Source organism: Nyctereutes procyonoides, unplaced genomic scaffold (genome assembly GCF_905146905.1).
Source record: "Nyctereutes procyonoides isolate TBG_1078 unplaced genomic scaffold, NYPRO_anot_genome, whole genome shotgun sequence".
In the NCBI taxonomy this organism is placed as follows: domain Eukaryota; kingdom Metazoa; phylum Chordata; class Mammalia; order Carnivora; family Canidae; genus Nyctereutes; species Nyctereutes procyonoides.
Genome location: NW_026575048.1, coordinates 31532502 through 31545136, shown reverse-complemented (window position 1 = coordinate 31545136; position 12635 = coordinate 31532502). Strand labels below are relative to the sequence as shown.

The following is a 12635-nucleotide window of genomic DNA, read 5'->3' as shown; positions in this document are numbered from 1 at the left end:
AATAATATCTTTAAAAAACAATAAAAAATAAAATTGAGGACAGCCCGGGTGGCTCAGCGGTTTAGCACTGACTTCAGCCCAGGGCCTGATCCTGGGGACCCGGGATCGAGTCCCATGTCGGGCTCCCTGTGTGGAGCCTGCTTCTCCCTCTGCCTGTGTCTCTGCCTCTCCCCCCCCCCCTCTCTGTCTCTCACGTATAAATAAATAAAATCTTTTAAAAAATAAAAAAATGAAATTGACAAATCTTTAATTATACTAACCATAATAAAAGGAAGGCTCAAGTAACTAAAATCAGGCATAAAACAGAGGATATTACCAATAATCTTATGGAAAGAAAAAGAAGTTTAAGAGAATACTATGAAAAAAATTATATGCCAACAAATTATATTACATAGATGAAGTGGAAAATTTGTAGAATGCCACAAACCACCATAAGTGGCTCAGGAAGAAAAAGAAAATCTGAATAGATCTATAATAGGTAGAAATTGAGTTAGTAAATAATTTATTAAAAATCTTCCAGTGATGGGGCATCTGGCTGGCTTAGTCAGTAGAGCATGCAACTCTTGACCTAGGGGTTGTGAGTTTGAGCCCCACCTTGGGTATAAATTACTTAAAAACAAAATCTTTAAAAAAGAAATCTTCCAATGAAGAAAAGTCCAGGACCATATGTCTTCACAGGTAAATTTTACCAAATATTTAAAAAATTAATAATCATTCATAAAACATTAAAAAAAAAGAATTCCCAAATCAATGTAGAAGGCCAGTATTATTCCCGAAACAAAACCCAAAAACATCACAAGTAAAGAATAATTGAAAATATTCCTTATGAAGAGGTGTGCAAAAATCCTCAACAAACACTGGCAAACTGAATTCAGCAATATATAAAAAGGATTGTACATCATGACCAAGTGGGATTGATGTCATGAATGCAAAATTGTTTCAACATATGAAAATCAATTCATATAATTGACCTTGCCAATGGAATAAAGCACAGAAACCACAAATTCATCTCATAGATGCAAAAAAAGCCTTTGACAAAATCTATTTGATACTCATCTACAACCACATGAACCACATTAAGAAAAAAAAAAGTATGATTCCTTCCATTAAGTAGGTAGAAAAATCCGAAGTTCAGAGATGTTAAGTAAGTAGCCTGAGGCCATAATACTGCAAAGTAGTAACACGTGTCCTGTTCCCCAAACTTTGCATACTACTCACTCAGGAAAATTCAAAATCCTTAATCTTTTGAAGTGCATCTTAATTGTCAGTGGTTAGAACTGTCGTTAGTAAACAAAACTATCGATTTGAAGTGAAAAAACACATTTTATCAATTTAGTAACAACATACGCTCTTGTGGAAACAAAGCTGATTACGAATTGAGACAATCACGAATTATCTATACATTATCCATGCTTCTCAATAACGTTATCTGGCGCCTGCATGGGCTCTGGGGCTGACTGGGTGACTTCATCCTACCTGCATCGCACAGAGGCTGCTCAGTGCTGGGAACGGGGTATGGACTGGGGCTGCCCCTAGGACACCCCCGCTAGGGACGTGCATGGCTCCTTTCACATCGCTGCGGGGCTCTCGGGGCTCATGGCCTCAGCCCCTTGCTGGGAACAGGTACGATCCCAGGAGGAAGGAAGGAGGTAGCAGGGGGCCAGGGCTCCCTTGCTTCCCCGGGGGCATCCGGCCTGCGCCAGGAGTGAGGTAAGCCCTGCGCTGGGAGCCAAATTACCTTTCCTTCCCACTAGGCTCCCAGGCTAAATTTAAACTGCCAAGCGCTCTGAAATGAGCCGAGAAAGGAGGTGTGGAGGGTGGCTAGGTCTGGACTGTGCGGTAACAGGGTAACGGGCTGCATTCAGCAAGCCCCCCCCCCCCCCCCCCCCCCGGCCTGCGGCCCGGGGTGAGCCCAGGGCATCTCAGCGGAGTTTGCAAGCGCTCCTGCGCCCTTGACAGACGATTAGAGACTCGAGGCAGAATCAGAGACGGCGGGAGCCGGACAGACCAGCAGCAGGCCAGAGGCCGGCCTTAGCTCTTTGATGCACTTGTTCTGCTGCCATAGCAGAAAGTCCAATAGACCCGAAGGGGTGAGTATATTACGAAGGTCTGGCTTCCTACAGCATACACTTTAAACTGACAAAACGAAACTTGACAAAAATCACACAGGAAAAGACCTGGAGTTGCTTGACAGCTTGCCAAAGACAAATTAGGTCCTTTATGATGAAAAGACCAGTGTGCACGTCTAACGTGGATGGCGGTAAAGACGGACGTTCCATGCAATGTTGTGTTAAAGAGTGATACTGTGAAAATCCACAAGGAGGCATTAGATTCAAATTTTTTTCAAAGCCATGCATGCAAACTTTGAAATTAACTGGCTTTCTGGGCATCTAGAGCAATGAATCTGGCTCCCTGCAAAGGAACACAAAAAGCATGAGCTCATAGCACCAGATGGCATCACACAATGGGGCGAAGAAACACGCAGAGGGTTGAAAAGAACAAGTTGTGATCTATATTTAGTGATTAATTAGCTTCTTAAAGGGCCAAGTAGAGCCACTTTAATGATGATATAAACCACAGAAGAAAATACATAAATATGCCGCATGGAGGTTAGGCATGGGTCTGGTGAATTTCTATTGTTTCTGGTGCTTAGACAGATGAATCAAATTCTAAGCTGGGTTACAGAAACCCATACCCTAGGTGAAATGAGGGAGAAACAGGAGAAACAGCAGAAGATGCTGTAAAAAGGTCACAGTACCAGTCAATGATGAGACAATGTGTGTGGTGGCTAAAGGCCTTGCTCTCAGACTTGGATTTGAATCCTGGCTGTGTGACTTCTGGCAAATCACTTAACCTCTCTGAGCCTGTGTTCCCTCATCTGTAAAAGAGGGGAAAGAGCAGCAGGTAGTGTGTGCTGTTATTGTGAGGAATGAAAGAGTTCACTCAAGGACTTAGCATGAGATACAGCCAGCCGAAGAACTCGATGAATGTCAGCATTTGGTTATGAAATATTTCTTGGCACCTACTCACATTTACCACACAGAACTATTGCCACACGCTAGGAGTCTGCACCCTCAATGTGCTTCACAGATTAAGCCAGGTGTACAGAGAGATAAACAGACGCGTGCAACAGCTGCCTAAACAGTGGTCTAACCAAGGGCTCTGGCGTGTTCTCTCCACTCATGCTCAGTGCAAAACTCCCATCACTTCACTCCCGGATTGTTGGCCAACTGGCCTCCTTGCCACTGTTCCCTCCACCCTCCAACCCACCCTCATGCCACTGTTGGATAAATCTGCTGTGTGAAGATCTAGAGCCTCTGGAGCCTCGGTGGCCCATCTGTAATGCAGAATATGAAAGCCTTTAAGATTTTTGCTATATCCACCTACCATTTACAGTATCACATACTTAATGTGTTTCTTTAAATTGATTGCTATAAGCGGGACCCAGTTTTACTGCCCATAAGGTAATTATGTCTTTATTGTAGAATTATGTATTTATTTTAAAATAAAGTACCCAGCACAGAGTAAATGTCACATAACTGTCTCTTAAATAGCTTTAATGCTGGGCTAATGTGCCAACCTCCACACTTGGGCAAACAGAAGATGAGAAAAAGCAGGGGAGCAGAGGGTAGTCCCCAAGAGCAGTAAAGCCTGAGGTTTCCATCATCTGGCTCTAGCTTGCCTCTATCCAAGAACATACCATTGGCTTCCCTGTAATCAAACGCAGGCTCTCAACCCATCATTTATCCCTGTTCCCTCCCACCCCCCAGCTCACTGATGCTCACTGTATCTGGTGCCCAGGGCTAGCTCCACCCCTCCCAGGTATGTGCCTTGGCAGAGTCAGCCCATTTCTTTGTAGAGCCATACGGCCATCACCTTGGCATAACCTCAAACCTCCTAAGCCCCTCCAGGCTCAATGCCTTCATACAAAATGCCTTCTCGAAGGAACACAGCAGTGCATGCCCCTCACTCCGTTCTCTGGCTTTGTTGTGATGTCAGAGGCTGAGCCTCCCAATCTGGCTCCCGATTCCTCAGTCTTTTCCTAATAGATCAGAAAGTCTGCCTCCCTTGGCGTGTCCCAAGTTCCTGAAGAACTGAGGCTGTGACTTCTTTCTGGATCCCTGAGGTTTAAGAGCTATGGCAGCAACAGTTGCTGACAACGGCAGTGTAATTGTTGCTTCGGGTTCTCCGCCAGATGAAAGGGTCAGTGAACAGTCTGCACTGTTTCCTAAAACATTTCAAAGGCAACTTGGAATTCCATAACTGGCCCACAGGCAGAAAAATAAAGAGCTCTTTCCCACCAGCTCTACCTGCACACATCCTGGTCTGAAAGGAAAGATCCATCCTGGGGTCACGGGGCAGGGTAACTGTCATGTCCTCATCAAAGGGATTTAATTTCAGAGGGAATCAGGTGCTAAGCAGACAAAAAGGTTTTTTTCGTCACCTCCTTTAAAGGATGCGAACAGCCCTCCCTTAGGTAAATAAACCAAATACAGTGAGTTTAGCAGCCTAACACTGACTTTTAAGCCTCAAATGGCCAAAACCAATCCTGAAGTCAAGCCTCAAGGGCAAACCCATCACCATGTCTCCAGAATTTAGAGGAGAGAGGGACAAAATTAGTGACCGTAGAGTGGCACTGTCCAGTAGAAATATAGAGAATTTGCAAGGCATAGAGAGAATTTTAAATGTTCTAATAGCCATGCTATAAAAGTAAATAGGTAAGATTAAGTGTATTATATTTTAATTTAACATACAGTCAGTGTCTTGAAAATTATTAGTGAGATTTTTTTTTACGTTTTACTTTTTTAGTAATCTTTACACTCAAAGTGGGGCTTGAACCTACCACCTTGAGATCACGAGTCCCATACTCTTCCGACTGAGCCGAAGAGGTGCCCCTATTAGCTGAGATATTTTACATACATTTTTCACACTAAATCTCTGAAACCTGGTGTTTTCCACTTACAGCCAGATCCTTCCCTATAAGTCTCATCCCAAATGCTCAAGGGTCTCATGTGGCTGGTGGCCACTGTATAGGAGAAAGTTCCAGATGAAGGTGACTAAGACTCCAAATACAGTAAAAGCAACTGAGAGCAAGTGTTTAACCTAGGAAGTGCCTGAGAGGTGTGAAAGTTGTTCCATGTTTCGACTCTCTCTCCACAACATACTACCTTGTTCTGCTATCCTTGTTTCTTATTAATAATGGAGAATCAGCTTCTCACTTGTGTGAAATTGTATCTGTGTTCACTCTATATTCTCTGGGAAGCAAAACAGCTTGGATTTGCACGCTGGCTTCTCCATTCCCTAGCTGGGTGTCCCTAGCAAGCTTCTTAACCTCTCTGGGCATCAGTTTCCTCAGCTGTAATATATGGACAGGGGTAGTCCCTTTATCTCAGAGGAGGTTTAAAAGAGACATATCATACTGTTACTGTTAGCTTCCTCATTGTCATTATTATTATTACTACTACTGCTACTGCTACTTTATTTATCTGCACAAACCCAGACAACTGGACTATTCCTAAAAGGCAAGACTCTGGTGAGTTCTTTGTACTGTAAACACATCATCTCTAGGGGCCAAAGAGGGAGGGTTCAATGACAGCCTGACAGATACTGCAGGGAGAGTAAACATCATCACAGGAAGTTGAAAAGGCAGGGGGTAGGGATGGTCAGTGGAGCAAACCAGAAAGAACAGTGCTCAGACCAGCATGATCCCGGGCACGAGTGGAAACTGTCATGGGGTTAAGGCGGTGATGACCACCAGTTGGCTGAATTCATTTTTAAATTTCCCTCAATGTAGTTATTATGTCATAGCTATAATAAAAAGTAATACAATTTTGAAAAATCAAAACCAGGGATTCTCCACTTCTCAGAACCATCATGGTACGCAGTTGGTGATTCGCTGGTAGGACAGGGATTCATGATTGGAGATTAAAGAGGATGTGATCTTACGTGGCTTACGGGGGGAGTGTGCTCTGCTTCTCTCTCCCTGCCTTTACCTTCTCTCTCAGCAGGAGATAGGTTCTATTCCTTCTCCACTCATAGTTGCCAATGTGGGCAGGGCGAATATGATTATGCCATTGGCAAGAAGGCAGCCACGGGCAAGAACCGACACCCTATCCCATATCTTCTTCCCAGGCCCTGACTCATGTGAAACCAAATCCAGCTATTGGCTCTGTGGATTCTTCCAACTAGTACCCTGTGGTATTTTCCTCCCCTCGGGGGATACCATGTAACAGGGACAGACCGACAGTTGTTGCTGGTTACTCTTGGCTCTGGTCATGACAGGCTGACCTCAGAGAGATCAATACAGTTCGAACAAAGCCTGCTTTAATACAGTAACATAAATCTAAAGCTGTTGTTAATATACACCTGAAATTCAAATCCTCTGGATTCTGGAAGATGTCCAGTCAGTGTAGGAAGCAAATCTAAGCTTTATTCACTCTCCAGTATGACTTCTTCAGTTAGTATAGACATCAATGAATATGACTTTTTCTAATTGGAAGATTAAACCTGTATACTCCTAAATATTGGGAGAAACTTGAGAATATGAGTTTTTTTCTACATTGAATATGTGCTTACGAGAAGCAGCATGCAAGAGTATACAGGAGAGGGTGCCTGGGTAGTGGCTCAGTCAATTAAGCATCTGCCTTCGACTCAGGTCATGATCTCGGGGGGAGGGGGGTGTCCCTGCTCAGTGGGGAGCCTGTTTCTCCCTCTCCACTTGCCTCTTCCCCCACTCATGCTCTCTCTCTCTCTCTCAAATGAATAAATAATTTTTATTAAAGTGTAAAGGAGAATATTGGCTTTGGAACCAGCTGACTTAGAGCAATACACTCAACCACTCTGAGTCTCCATTTCCTCATTTGTAAAGTCTTACAGCATTGTTATGAGGACCGAATGAGATAACATATGTCAAGTGTCCTAACTGCCTGGTCCATGGGGACAGTGTCCATTCACACCCTCTTCCTGCTCTCTTTATAAGTAGGACCAGTGAAGTGTGAGTCCTGACCCAAGGGACTGTGGTATGTGTAATTACATCCTCACTTCCAGCATTTGGGAAAAAATTAAGGGCCAAGTATCAGTATAAAATCAGGGACCACCAAGTCAATCATCTCATCATTTATTCTTTCTTTCACTCATTCATTTATTCATTCATTCAACAAACATTTATTGAGGGAGTGTCTTTTAGACAGAGGACCTACTTTCTGAATCTAGAATATGGTTCCACAAAAATGAAAAACTAACAACTTGAAACCCATGACTCTGAAACAGGGAGGGTGGAAGGAGGGATAGAGGGATAGAGAAAGAAAGAGAGAGAGAGAGAACTCCCACTTGCCACATGGGGACCCATAAACTCTGATGGCTTTAGCAGTTTCCCAAAAACTCAGAAAAGAGCAGCTTACTGGAGAAAGACTGCCCATTTTGGAGAGGGCTGGCAGTGTTTCAGGGCAAATTATCCTTGAAAACAACGCACTCTTGGCCCATTCCAGGTGGCTGGATAGAATCTTTCTAATTGAGCTACAGTTTCAGAAGTTTGTTTCCTCTATGAAAATGAACCCTGGATCAAGCTGAATTGACTAATTACTAGTGTATATGGAGATTAGGAAAGCAATGCTTGGTAGAGCTAATTTATGATGGTATAGACAAGGGTAATAGCTCTGCTCAAACTGTGAAAAAATTTAAACATATTTGCTACCATGAACAATGTTCTTGTGTCCCCTTCACCAGATGGGCTGCTGGATTTATGATGAGACGTGTCACAGATACATATCAAGATAAATGGAAACTAAGAGCCCTTTAGAGCCAGCCTTCAGGAACTATAGAGAGCGCCTGTTCTATTGCTGGCTCGATAATTGATAGAGTTGTACTCCTGGGCTTTGGTAGGCTATTGAAATCAATTTCAAAAAACAATATAAATTGATTTGAAACAATATTTTCAACTTTTTCTAAGTAATGATCAAGCCTAAGCCATGATCAAGCACAACTGACAAGTCTGATTTCATTTCCTTTCCCTTCTCCAGCCTGGTCATAGTTAGGTGGCCTGGCGGACACCAGAGACAAGAAGTGAAAGGGGATGAAATCTCCAAATTGAATGAATTATCAAGGATTCACTGCAATAAGAACAGAGGATGGCACTCGCCACCTTCCAGAGGCAAGAAACTTCTGTTAGGAAGAAGACAAATCCCAAAGCCATTTGGAGCAGCAGTAGGAAGATGGCAGTTTGGGAAAGACCCCCTGCCTTTGGCAACCTTTCCCACTATTTCCCATGAGTGCTGGTTCCTCTAGCAGCTCCATAGGCATCCCTAAGTCATGACAGAAATCTGTAGCCAGACAAGCACACTTGTGAGACCACTAGAGTTGCTTTAGTGTGGTTATAGGAAAATGATAAGCATGCTTTTATTTATCATGTAGTATGTCATGCTATGTTCAGAATGCCTCGCCACACATCCTTGTAAGTCACATAAGGAAGACATTCTGTTCCTTTTACAAATAAGAACAAGGTACAGGGACGCTCAGCAGTTGAACGCCTGCCTTTGGCCCGGGGTATGATCCTGGAGTCCTGGGATCAAGTCCCACATGGGGCTCCCTGCATGGAGCTTGCCTCTCTCTGTGTGTCTCTCATGAATAAATAAATACAAATTAAAAAAAAAAAAGAACAAGGTACAGATCACTGAAGTGGCTTGCCCACGCCACATAACTAAATAGCTGTGATAATAATTTACTGAAGCCTTGCTATATACCACGCTCTATGCTCAAAGTTCTACTCACATTTCCCTCATGGGATAGGTTCTATCATTACCTCTGTTTTAAAGAGGAGGAAACTAAAGCTCAGTGAGTTTAAATAAACTGTCTGAAGGCCTATGGCTAACAAGTGACAGAGCTGGTATTGAATTTGCATCTCCCTCCAATGCCAATCTGGATATCTTAACAGACTTTGTCAGATGAGAATCACTATGACTACACCTGATGATGCCCAATTAGTCCTCTTAAAGGGACAAGCATAAAGCAGGCTGGCATATGGCATTGCGATTATCACAATACTCTTTCTCTATTTCCATCCCCTTTGCTCTCACACTGCCCTCTCCCCACAAGGAAACAGAAAGACTCAAGGAAACCACTGTGGAAAGCTCTGCAGGCAAAGATTTCTTTCCCTGCTTGCTGAGGAGGTGGTCAGGTGCCTAAAACCCCTGACTAAGGCTGAGGAAAAACAGGAGGAGGGGGCACAGGAGTAGCAGAGGAGAAAGAACAAGTGGGTGGGGATGGGGGGAGGACCACGGAGGCTAGAGATTGCATTTCTCTGTAACCCCAGAGCCCAGGACACACCTGAGCCCCAGACTGGCGGGTTGGCATTCAATACCTAAAGTGAAGATAGGAAGGGAAAACCTCCCCCTTGACCAAGTTGGAACTGCCATCCATTTGGGAATCTCTGCGTAGGGAGAGAGGGCCCGCCCTCACAGATGCACACTCCAAAGTGGAGTCCCCATTCCTCCTCCTCCCAGGACTCACCCACCTACCCACACAGTTCCAACCACCAAAATAACCATCAGGTGCCTGAGCCCAAAACACAAACATATTTCTAGTCCAGTTCCAATGACATCCTGAAGCAGAGCTGTACCTCTCTTTCTGACCTCCTGTGCTGATCCCCTGCAGTCGTAAGAAGCCTCTTCAGAGGACACGGAGAGGAGAGGACAAGATAACTCACAAATCGTCCAGAGCTGCACCTCACCCCTGATCGTGTTGAATCTCATCACACACGCGCCCCACCACATTCCAGCCCACACCTCATCAGAACATGCCCACACAATGTTTCCAGCCCTAATTTTACATCAGGCAGCATGAATGACACAGACAGCCAGACAGGGAAAAAAAAAAGTGCCAATAAGCGGTTTTGCTAAGCATCACTTCAATCCTCTGTTTGAGAATATAATATTTAGAACCGGGGAGAAGGCAGGGTCCATGAGAATCACAAAAATTAAAGACTAATGCCCAGCTCCCCCACTTCACCCTGTGGGGCCAGCCACCCTGCCCCCCCCCACAGCTGGGGACAGGAGGTGGGGTGGCTGTGCAGACCCAGAGCCTCTTATCTGCTCCTTGCCCTGCCCCCAAGCCCAGTGCTCAGTGAGGCCTCCCCTTCAGCTACCAGCTCAGCCCAGAGCTGCAGCACATTAGCATTCCTGACACTCCCCACAACCCAAGGGGAAAACTTCCAGCTGCCTTGTACTTAAGCATCACCCTCGGCACCAGAAGCCTGAGCCTGTGCATAATTGACAAGGAATATGTTGATAAGGAATGGGACTGTTCCAAGTTTCTGAAGGATAACTAGGTAATTAAAAGGAAAACCTAATTTAAGAAAATCCTGGAGAAATTTTTTTTTCTTTTAACTCTGGCAACATCCTTTCTGGATTATTCTCCTTTCCCAGAAGACTTCTGTTTTGCCTTTGTTGAGTTTTCAAAGCCTAGGGCAAGATATTCAAGGTTCCAGGGACCCCAATGTTTTCGGCCTCTTCAGGGGGGGTGACTTTAAAAAGCCTTAGACTAGAAGTGGAAGGACCACCTGTTAGCTTGAAAGGCTCCTGAGTACCTGTTTTTCCCAGTCTTGGCACCTAAAGGTGACTTCCTACCCACAGCTTGGCACGGTGCCCTCTGAGGGCCCTGGCACCTTGGCCAACAGCCGTGCCCACTTGCGTAGGGCAAGCAAATAGACCGGGAGGACACAATTAATTGCCAGGGGCACAAATGTGCGGAGATGAATTCAGCCTCTGAAGCGTTCCCTGCCTCTGGCTGCACGTCTTTGCTGCCTGACTGGTTTAAGACCACACGATGAGCCAGCGAGCTGCCCAAATGCAACCTCAGACACACAAAGAAACACGTGGGGCTTCACAACAGTACACCAGGAGGTCCATCACTTCTTAGTAGACAGCCTGGACCCTGCCCTGCCCTTCATTCCACATCGCCTCCTGCTCCTGGAGGCCGGCTGAGCATTCAGTGATGTCCCTGCCGCCGCTACCCTTATGAAAATATTCTCTGAGTCTTACTTTATATGTAAAGTGGGGCTGTTACTATTGATTCCATAGAGGATTCCAAGGACTATAACAGAGCAGACACTGTCATACGTGACCGACTACCTTTTGTCCGCAGGTCCTGTACAGCCCACTAGGTCACATCCAACCGAACTGGTCTTAGCCTGATTCGTTGAAGTTTGTTTAACCTCAGATGTCAGACAATGTGATTTTTCCCCCCAGTTTTGGATTCAATCCCACCCGTAACGTGAATGAAAACAAAGAGAGGCTCTACCCTCAGAGAGCTTAGAGTCTATTATTGAAATAGCAACACTGGCATTATTGAAATAATAGCACAAGTCAATGTCAGATGACAACTCTGACATAGAGGAGAACACAGGGCTCTGAAACCATAGAACAGGATGCCTGAGCCATGAGGAGAAGGTGGAGGCAGTCCATCAAGGCTGGGTTCTCAAGAATAGGCAGGAATATCCTTGTGGAGCAGAAGCAAGGGCATAGACAGGGCTGTGAAGAGGAAGATGTGTGGTGCTGGGGTACAGAGTGGGGGCAGGTGTCAGAAAAGACACTGCTGGAAAGGAAAGTGGGGCTAGACCATGGGAAGCCTGAAGCTCTTTATTGTAAGCCTCATTGGAAGTCACCACAGATTATAAATGATCAGAATTGATGATGTGATGATGTGATCGGAATTGATTGTTTTGTTTGTTTTTGACACAAACAAGCAAAAAAACACTTCCCTCTTGCCTTAGCGTGGAGAACGGATTGGAGGGGGCCAGGAGTCACATACGTGGTGGAAATACAAACAGGCTGCCTCAGGACTGCCCAGAGAAGCACACTCCCGGTGAGGGGGAGTCAGAGAAGCCATCCTAGAGTGAATTTTAAAACTGAGTCTGAGTCAGCCAGGTCATGGGTGGTGACACTAGGGGAAGGAAGGGACATTCCAGACCGAAGAACAGTAAAAGCAAAAGTGCAGAGATAAGGAGCGTTTCCAGGGACTGCCAGGATGGAGGTTCAGGGTTGCAGAGCATGAAGTGGAGAGAAAGGAGGATAAAGAGCCCAGAGGGGAGGCTGGCAGAGAACAGGCAGCCCAGTGCCGTTCCCCCCACGGCTTGGCCTCGTCCGGGAAGTTATCAGGAGCCACAGAAGGGTTTAAGCAGGCCAGCGATATGATCAAGTTTTATTTCACATACATGATCCTATCAGTAGGGAAAAAAAAGGGATATGAGGACAGATGAGAGTTGGAAAGAGGAGTTAACTACAAGTTTGGGCATCCACACGTTAAAATACTATGCATATATTAAAAATGATGAAAATTGCAAAATTCTTGTGGCTTAACACTGGATACAAAGCAGTATACACTGTGTTGTCTCAAATATGTCTTTGTGTATATATGACTGGACGAAAAGAAATCAAACTTTCACAGGCCTATTTAACTAAGTTGCAGGGTTATAAGTGATTTTTGTTTTCCTCTGCAGTTTTCTGCATTTTTCACAATGAGCACACGCTTGTGAAAGTTCATAAGAAGACAAATGTAAAGATTTAAACAACATAATTATGTCAGCATGAATGGTCCAATCAAACTGGTAGTGAAGATTTACATTTGGCTAGTGCCTGATATCC

The 12635-nt window shown here is 44.8% G+C and overlaps 1 protein-coding gene across 7 annotated transcripts in view; it reads right to left on the bottom strand.

Annotated features, from left to right (window-relative positions):
- The window catches only part of TMEM178A (transmembrane protein 178A), a 132749-nt gene that overhangs the window by 18762 nt on the left and 101352 nt on the right, over positions 1 to 12635 (bottom strand). The window contains exon 1 of one of the 7 annotated variants that reach the window (XM_055326946.1): positions 9614 to 9735. The exons of the other annotated variants lie outside the window; for them this stretch is intronic. The gene's annotated coding sequence lies outside the window, so the exon portion shown is untranslated. Of the gene's footprint in view, positions 1 to 9613; positions 9736 to 12635 lie in introns of those variants that run through there. 7 annotated transcript variants of the gene reach the window in all.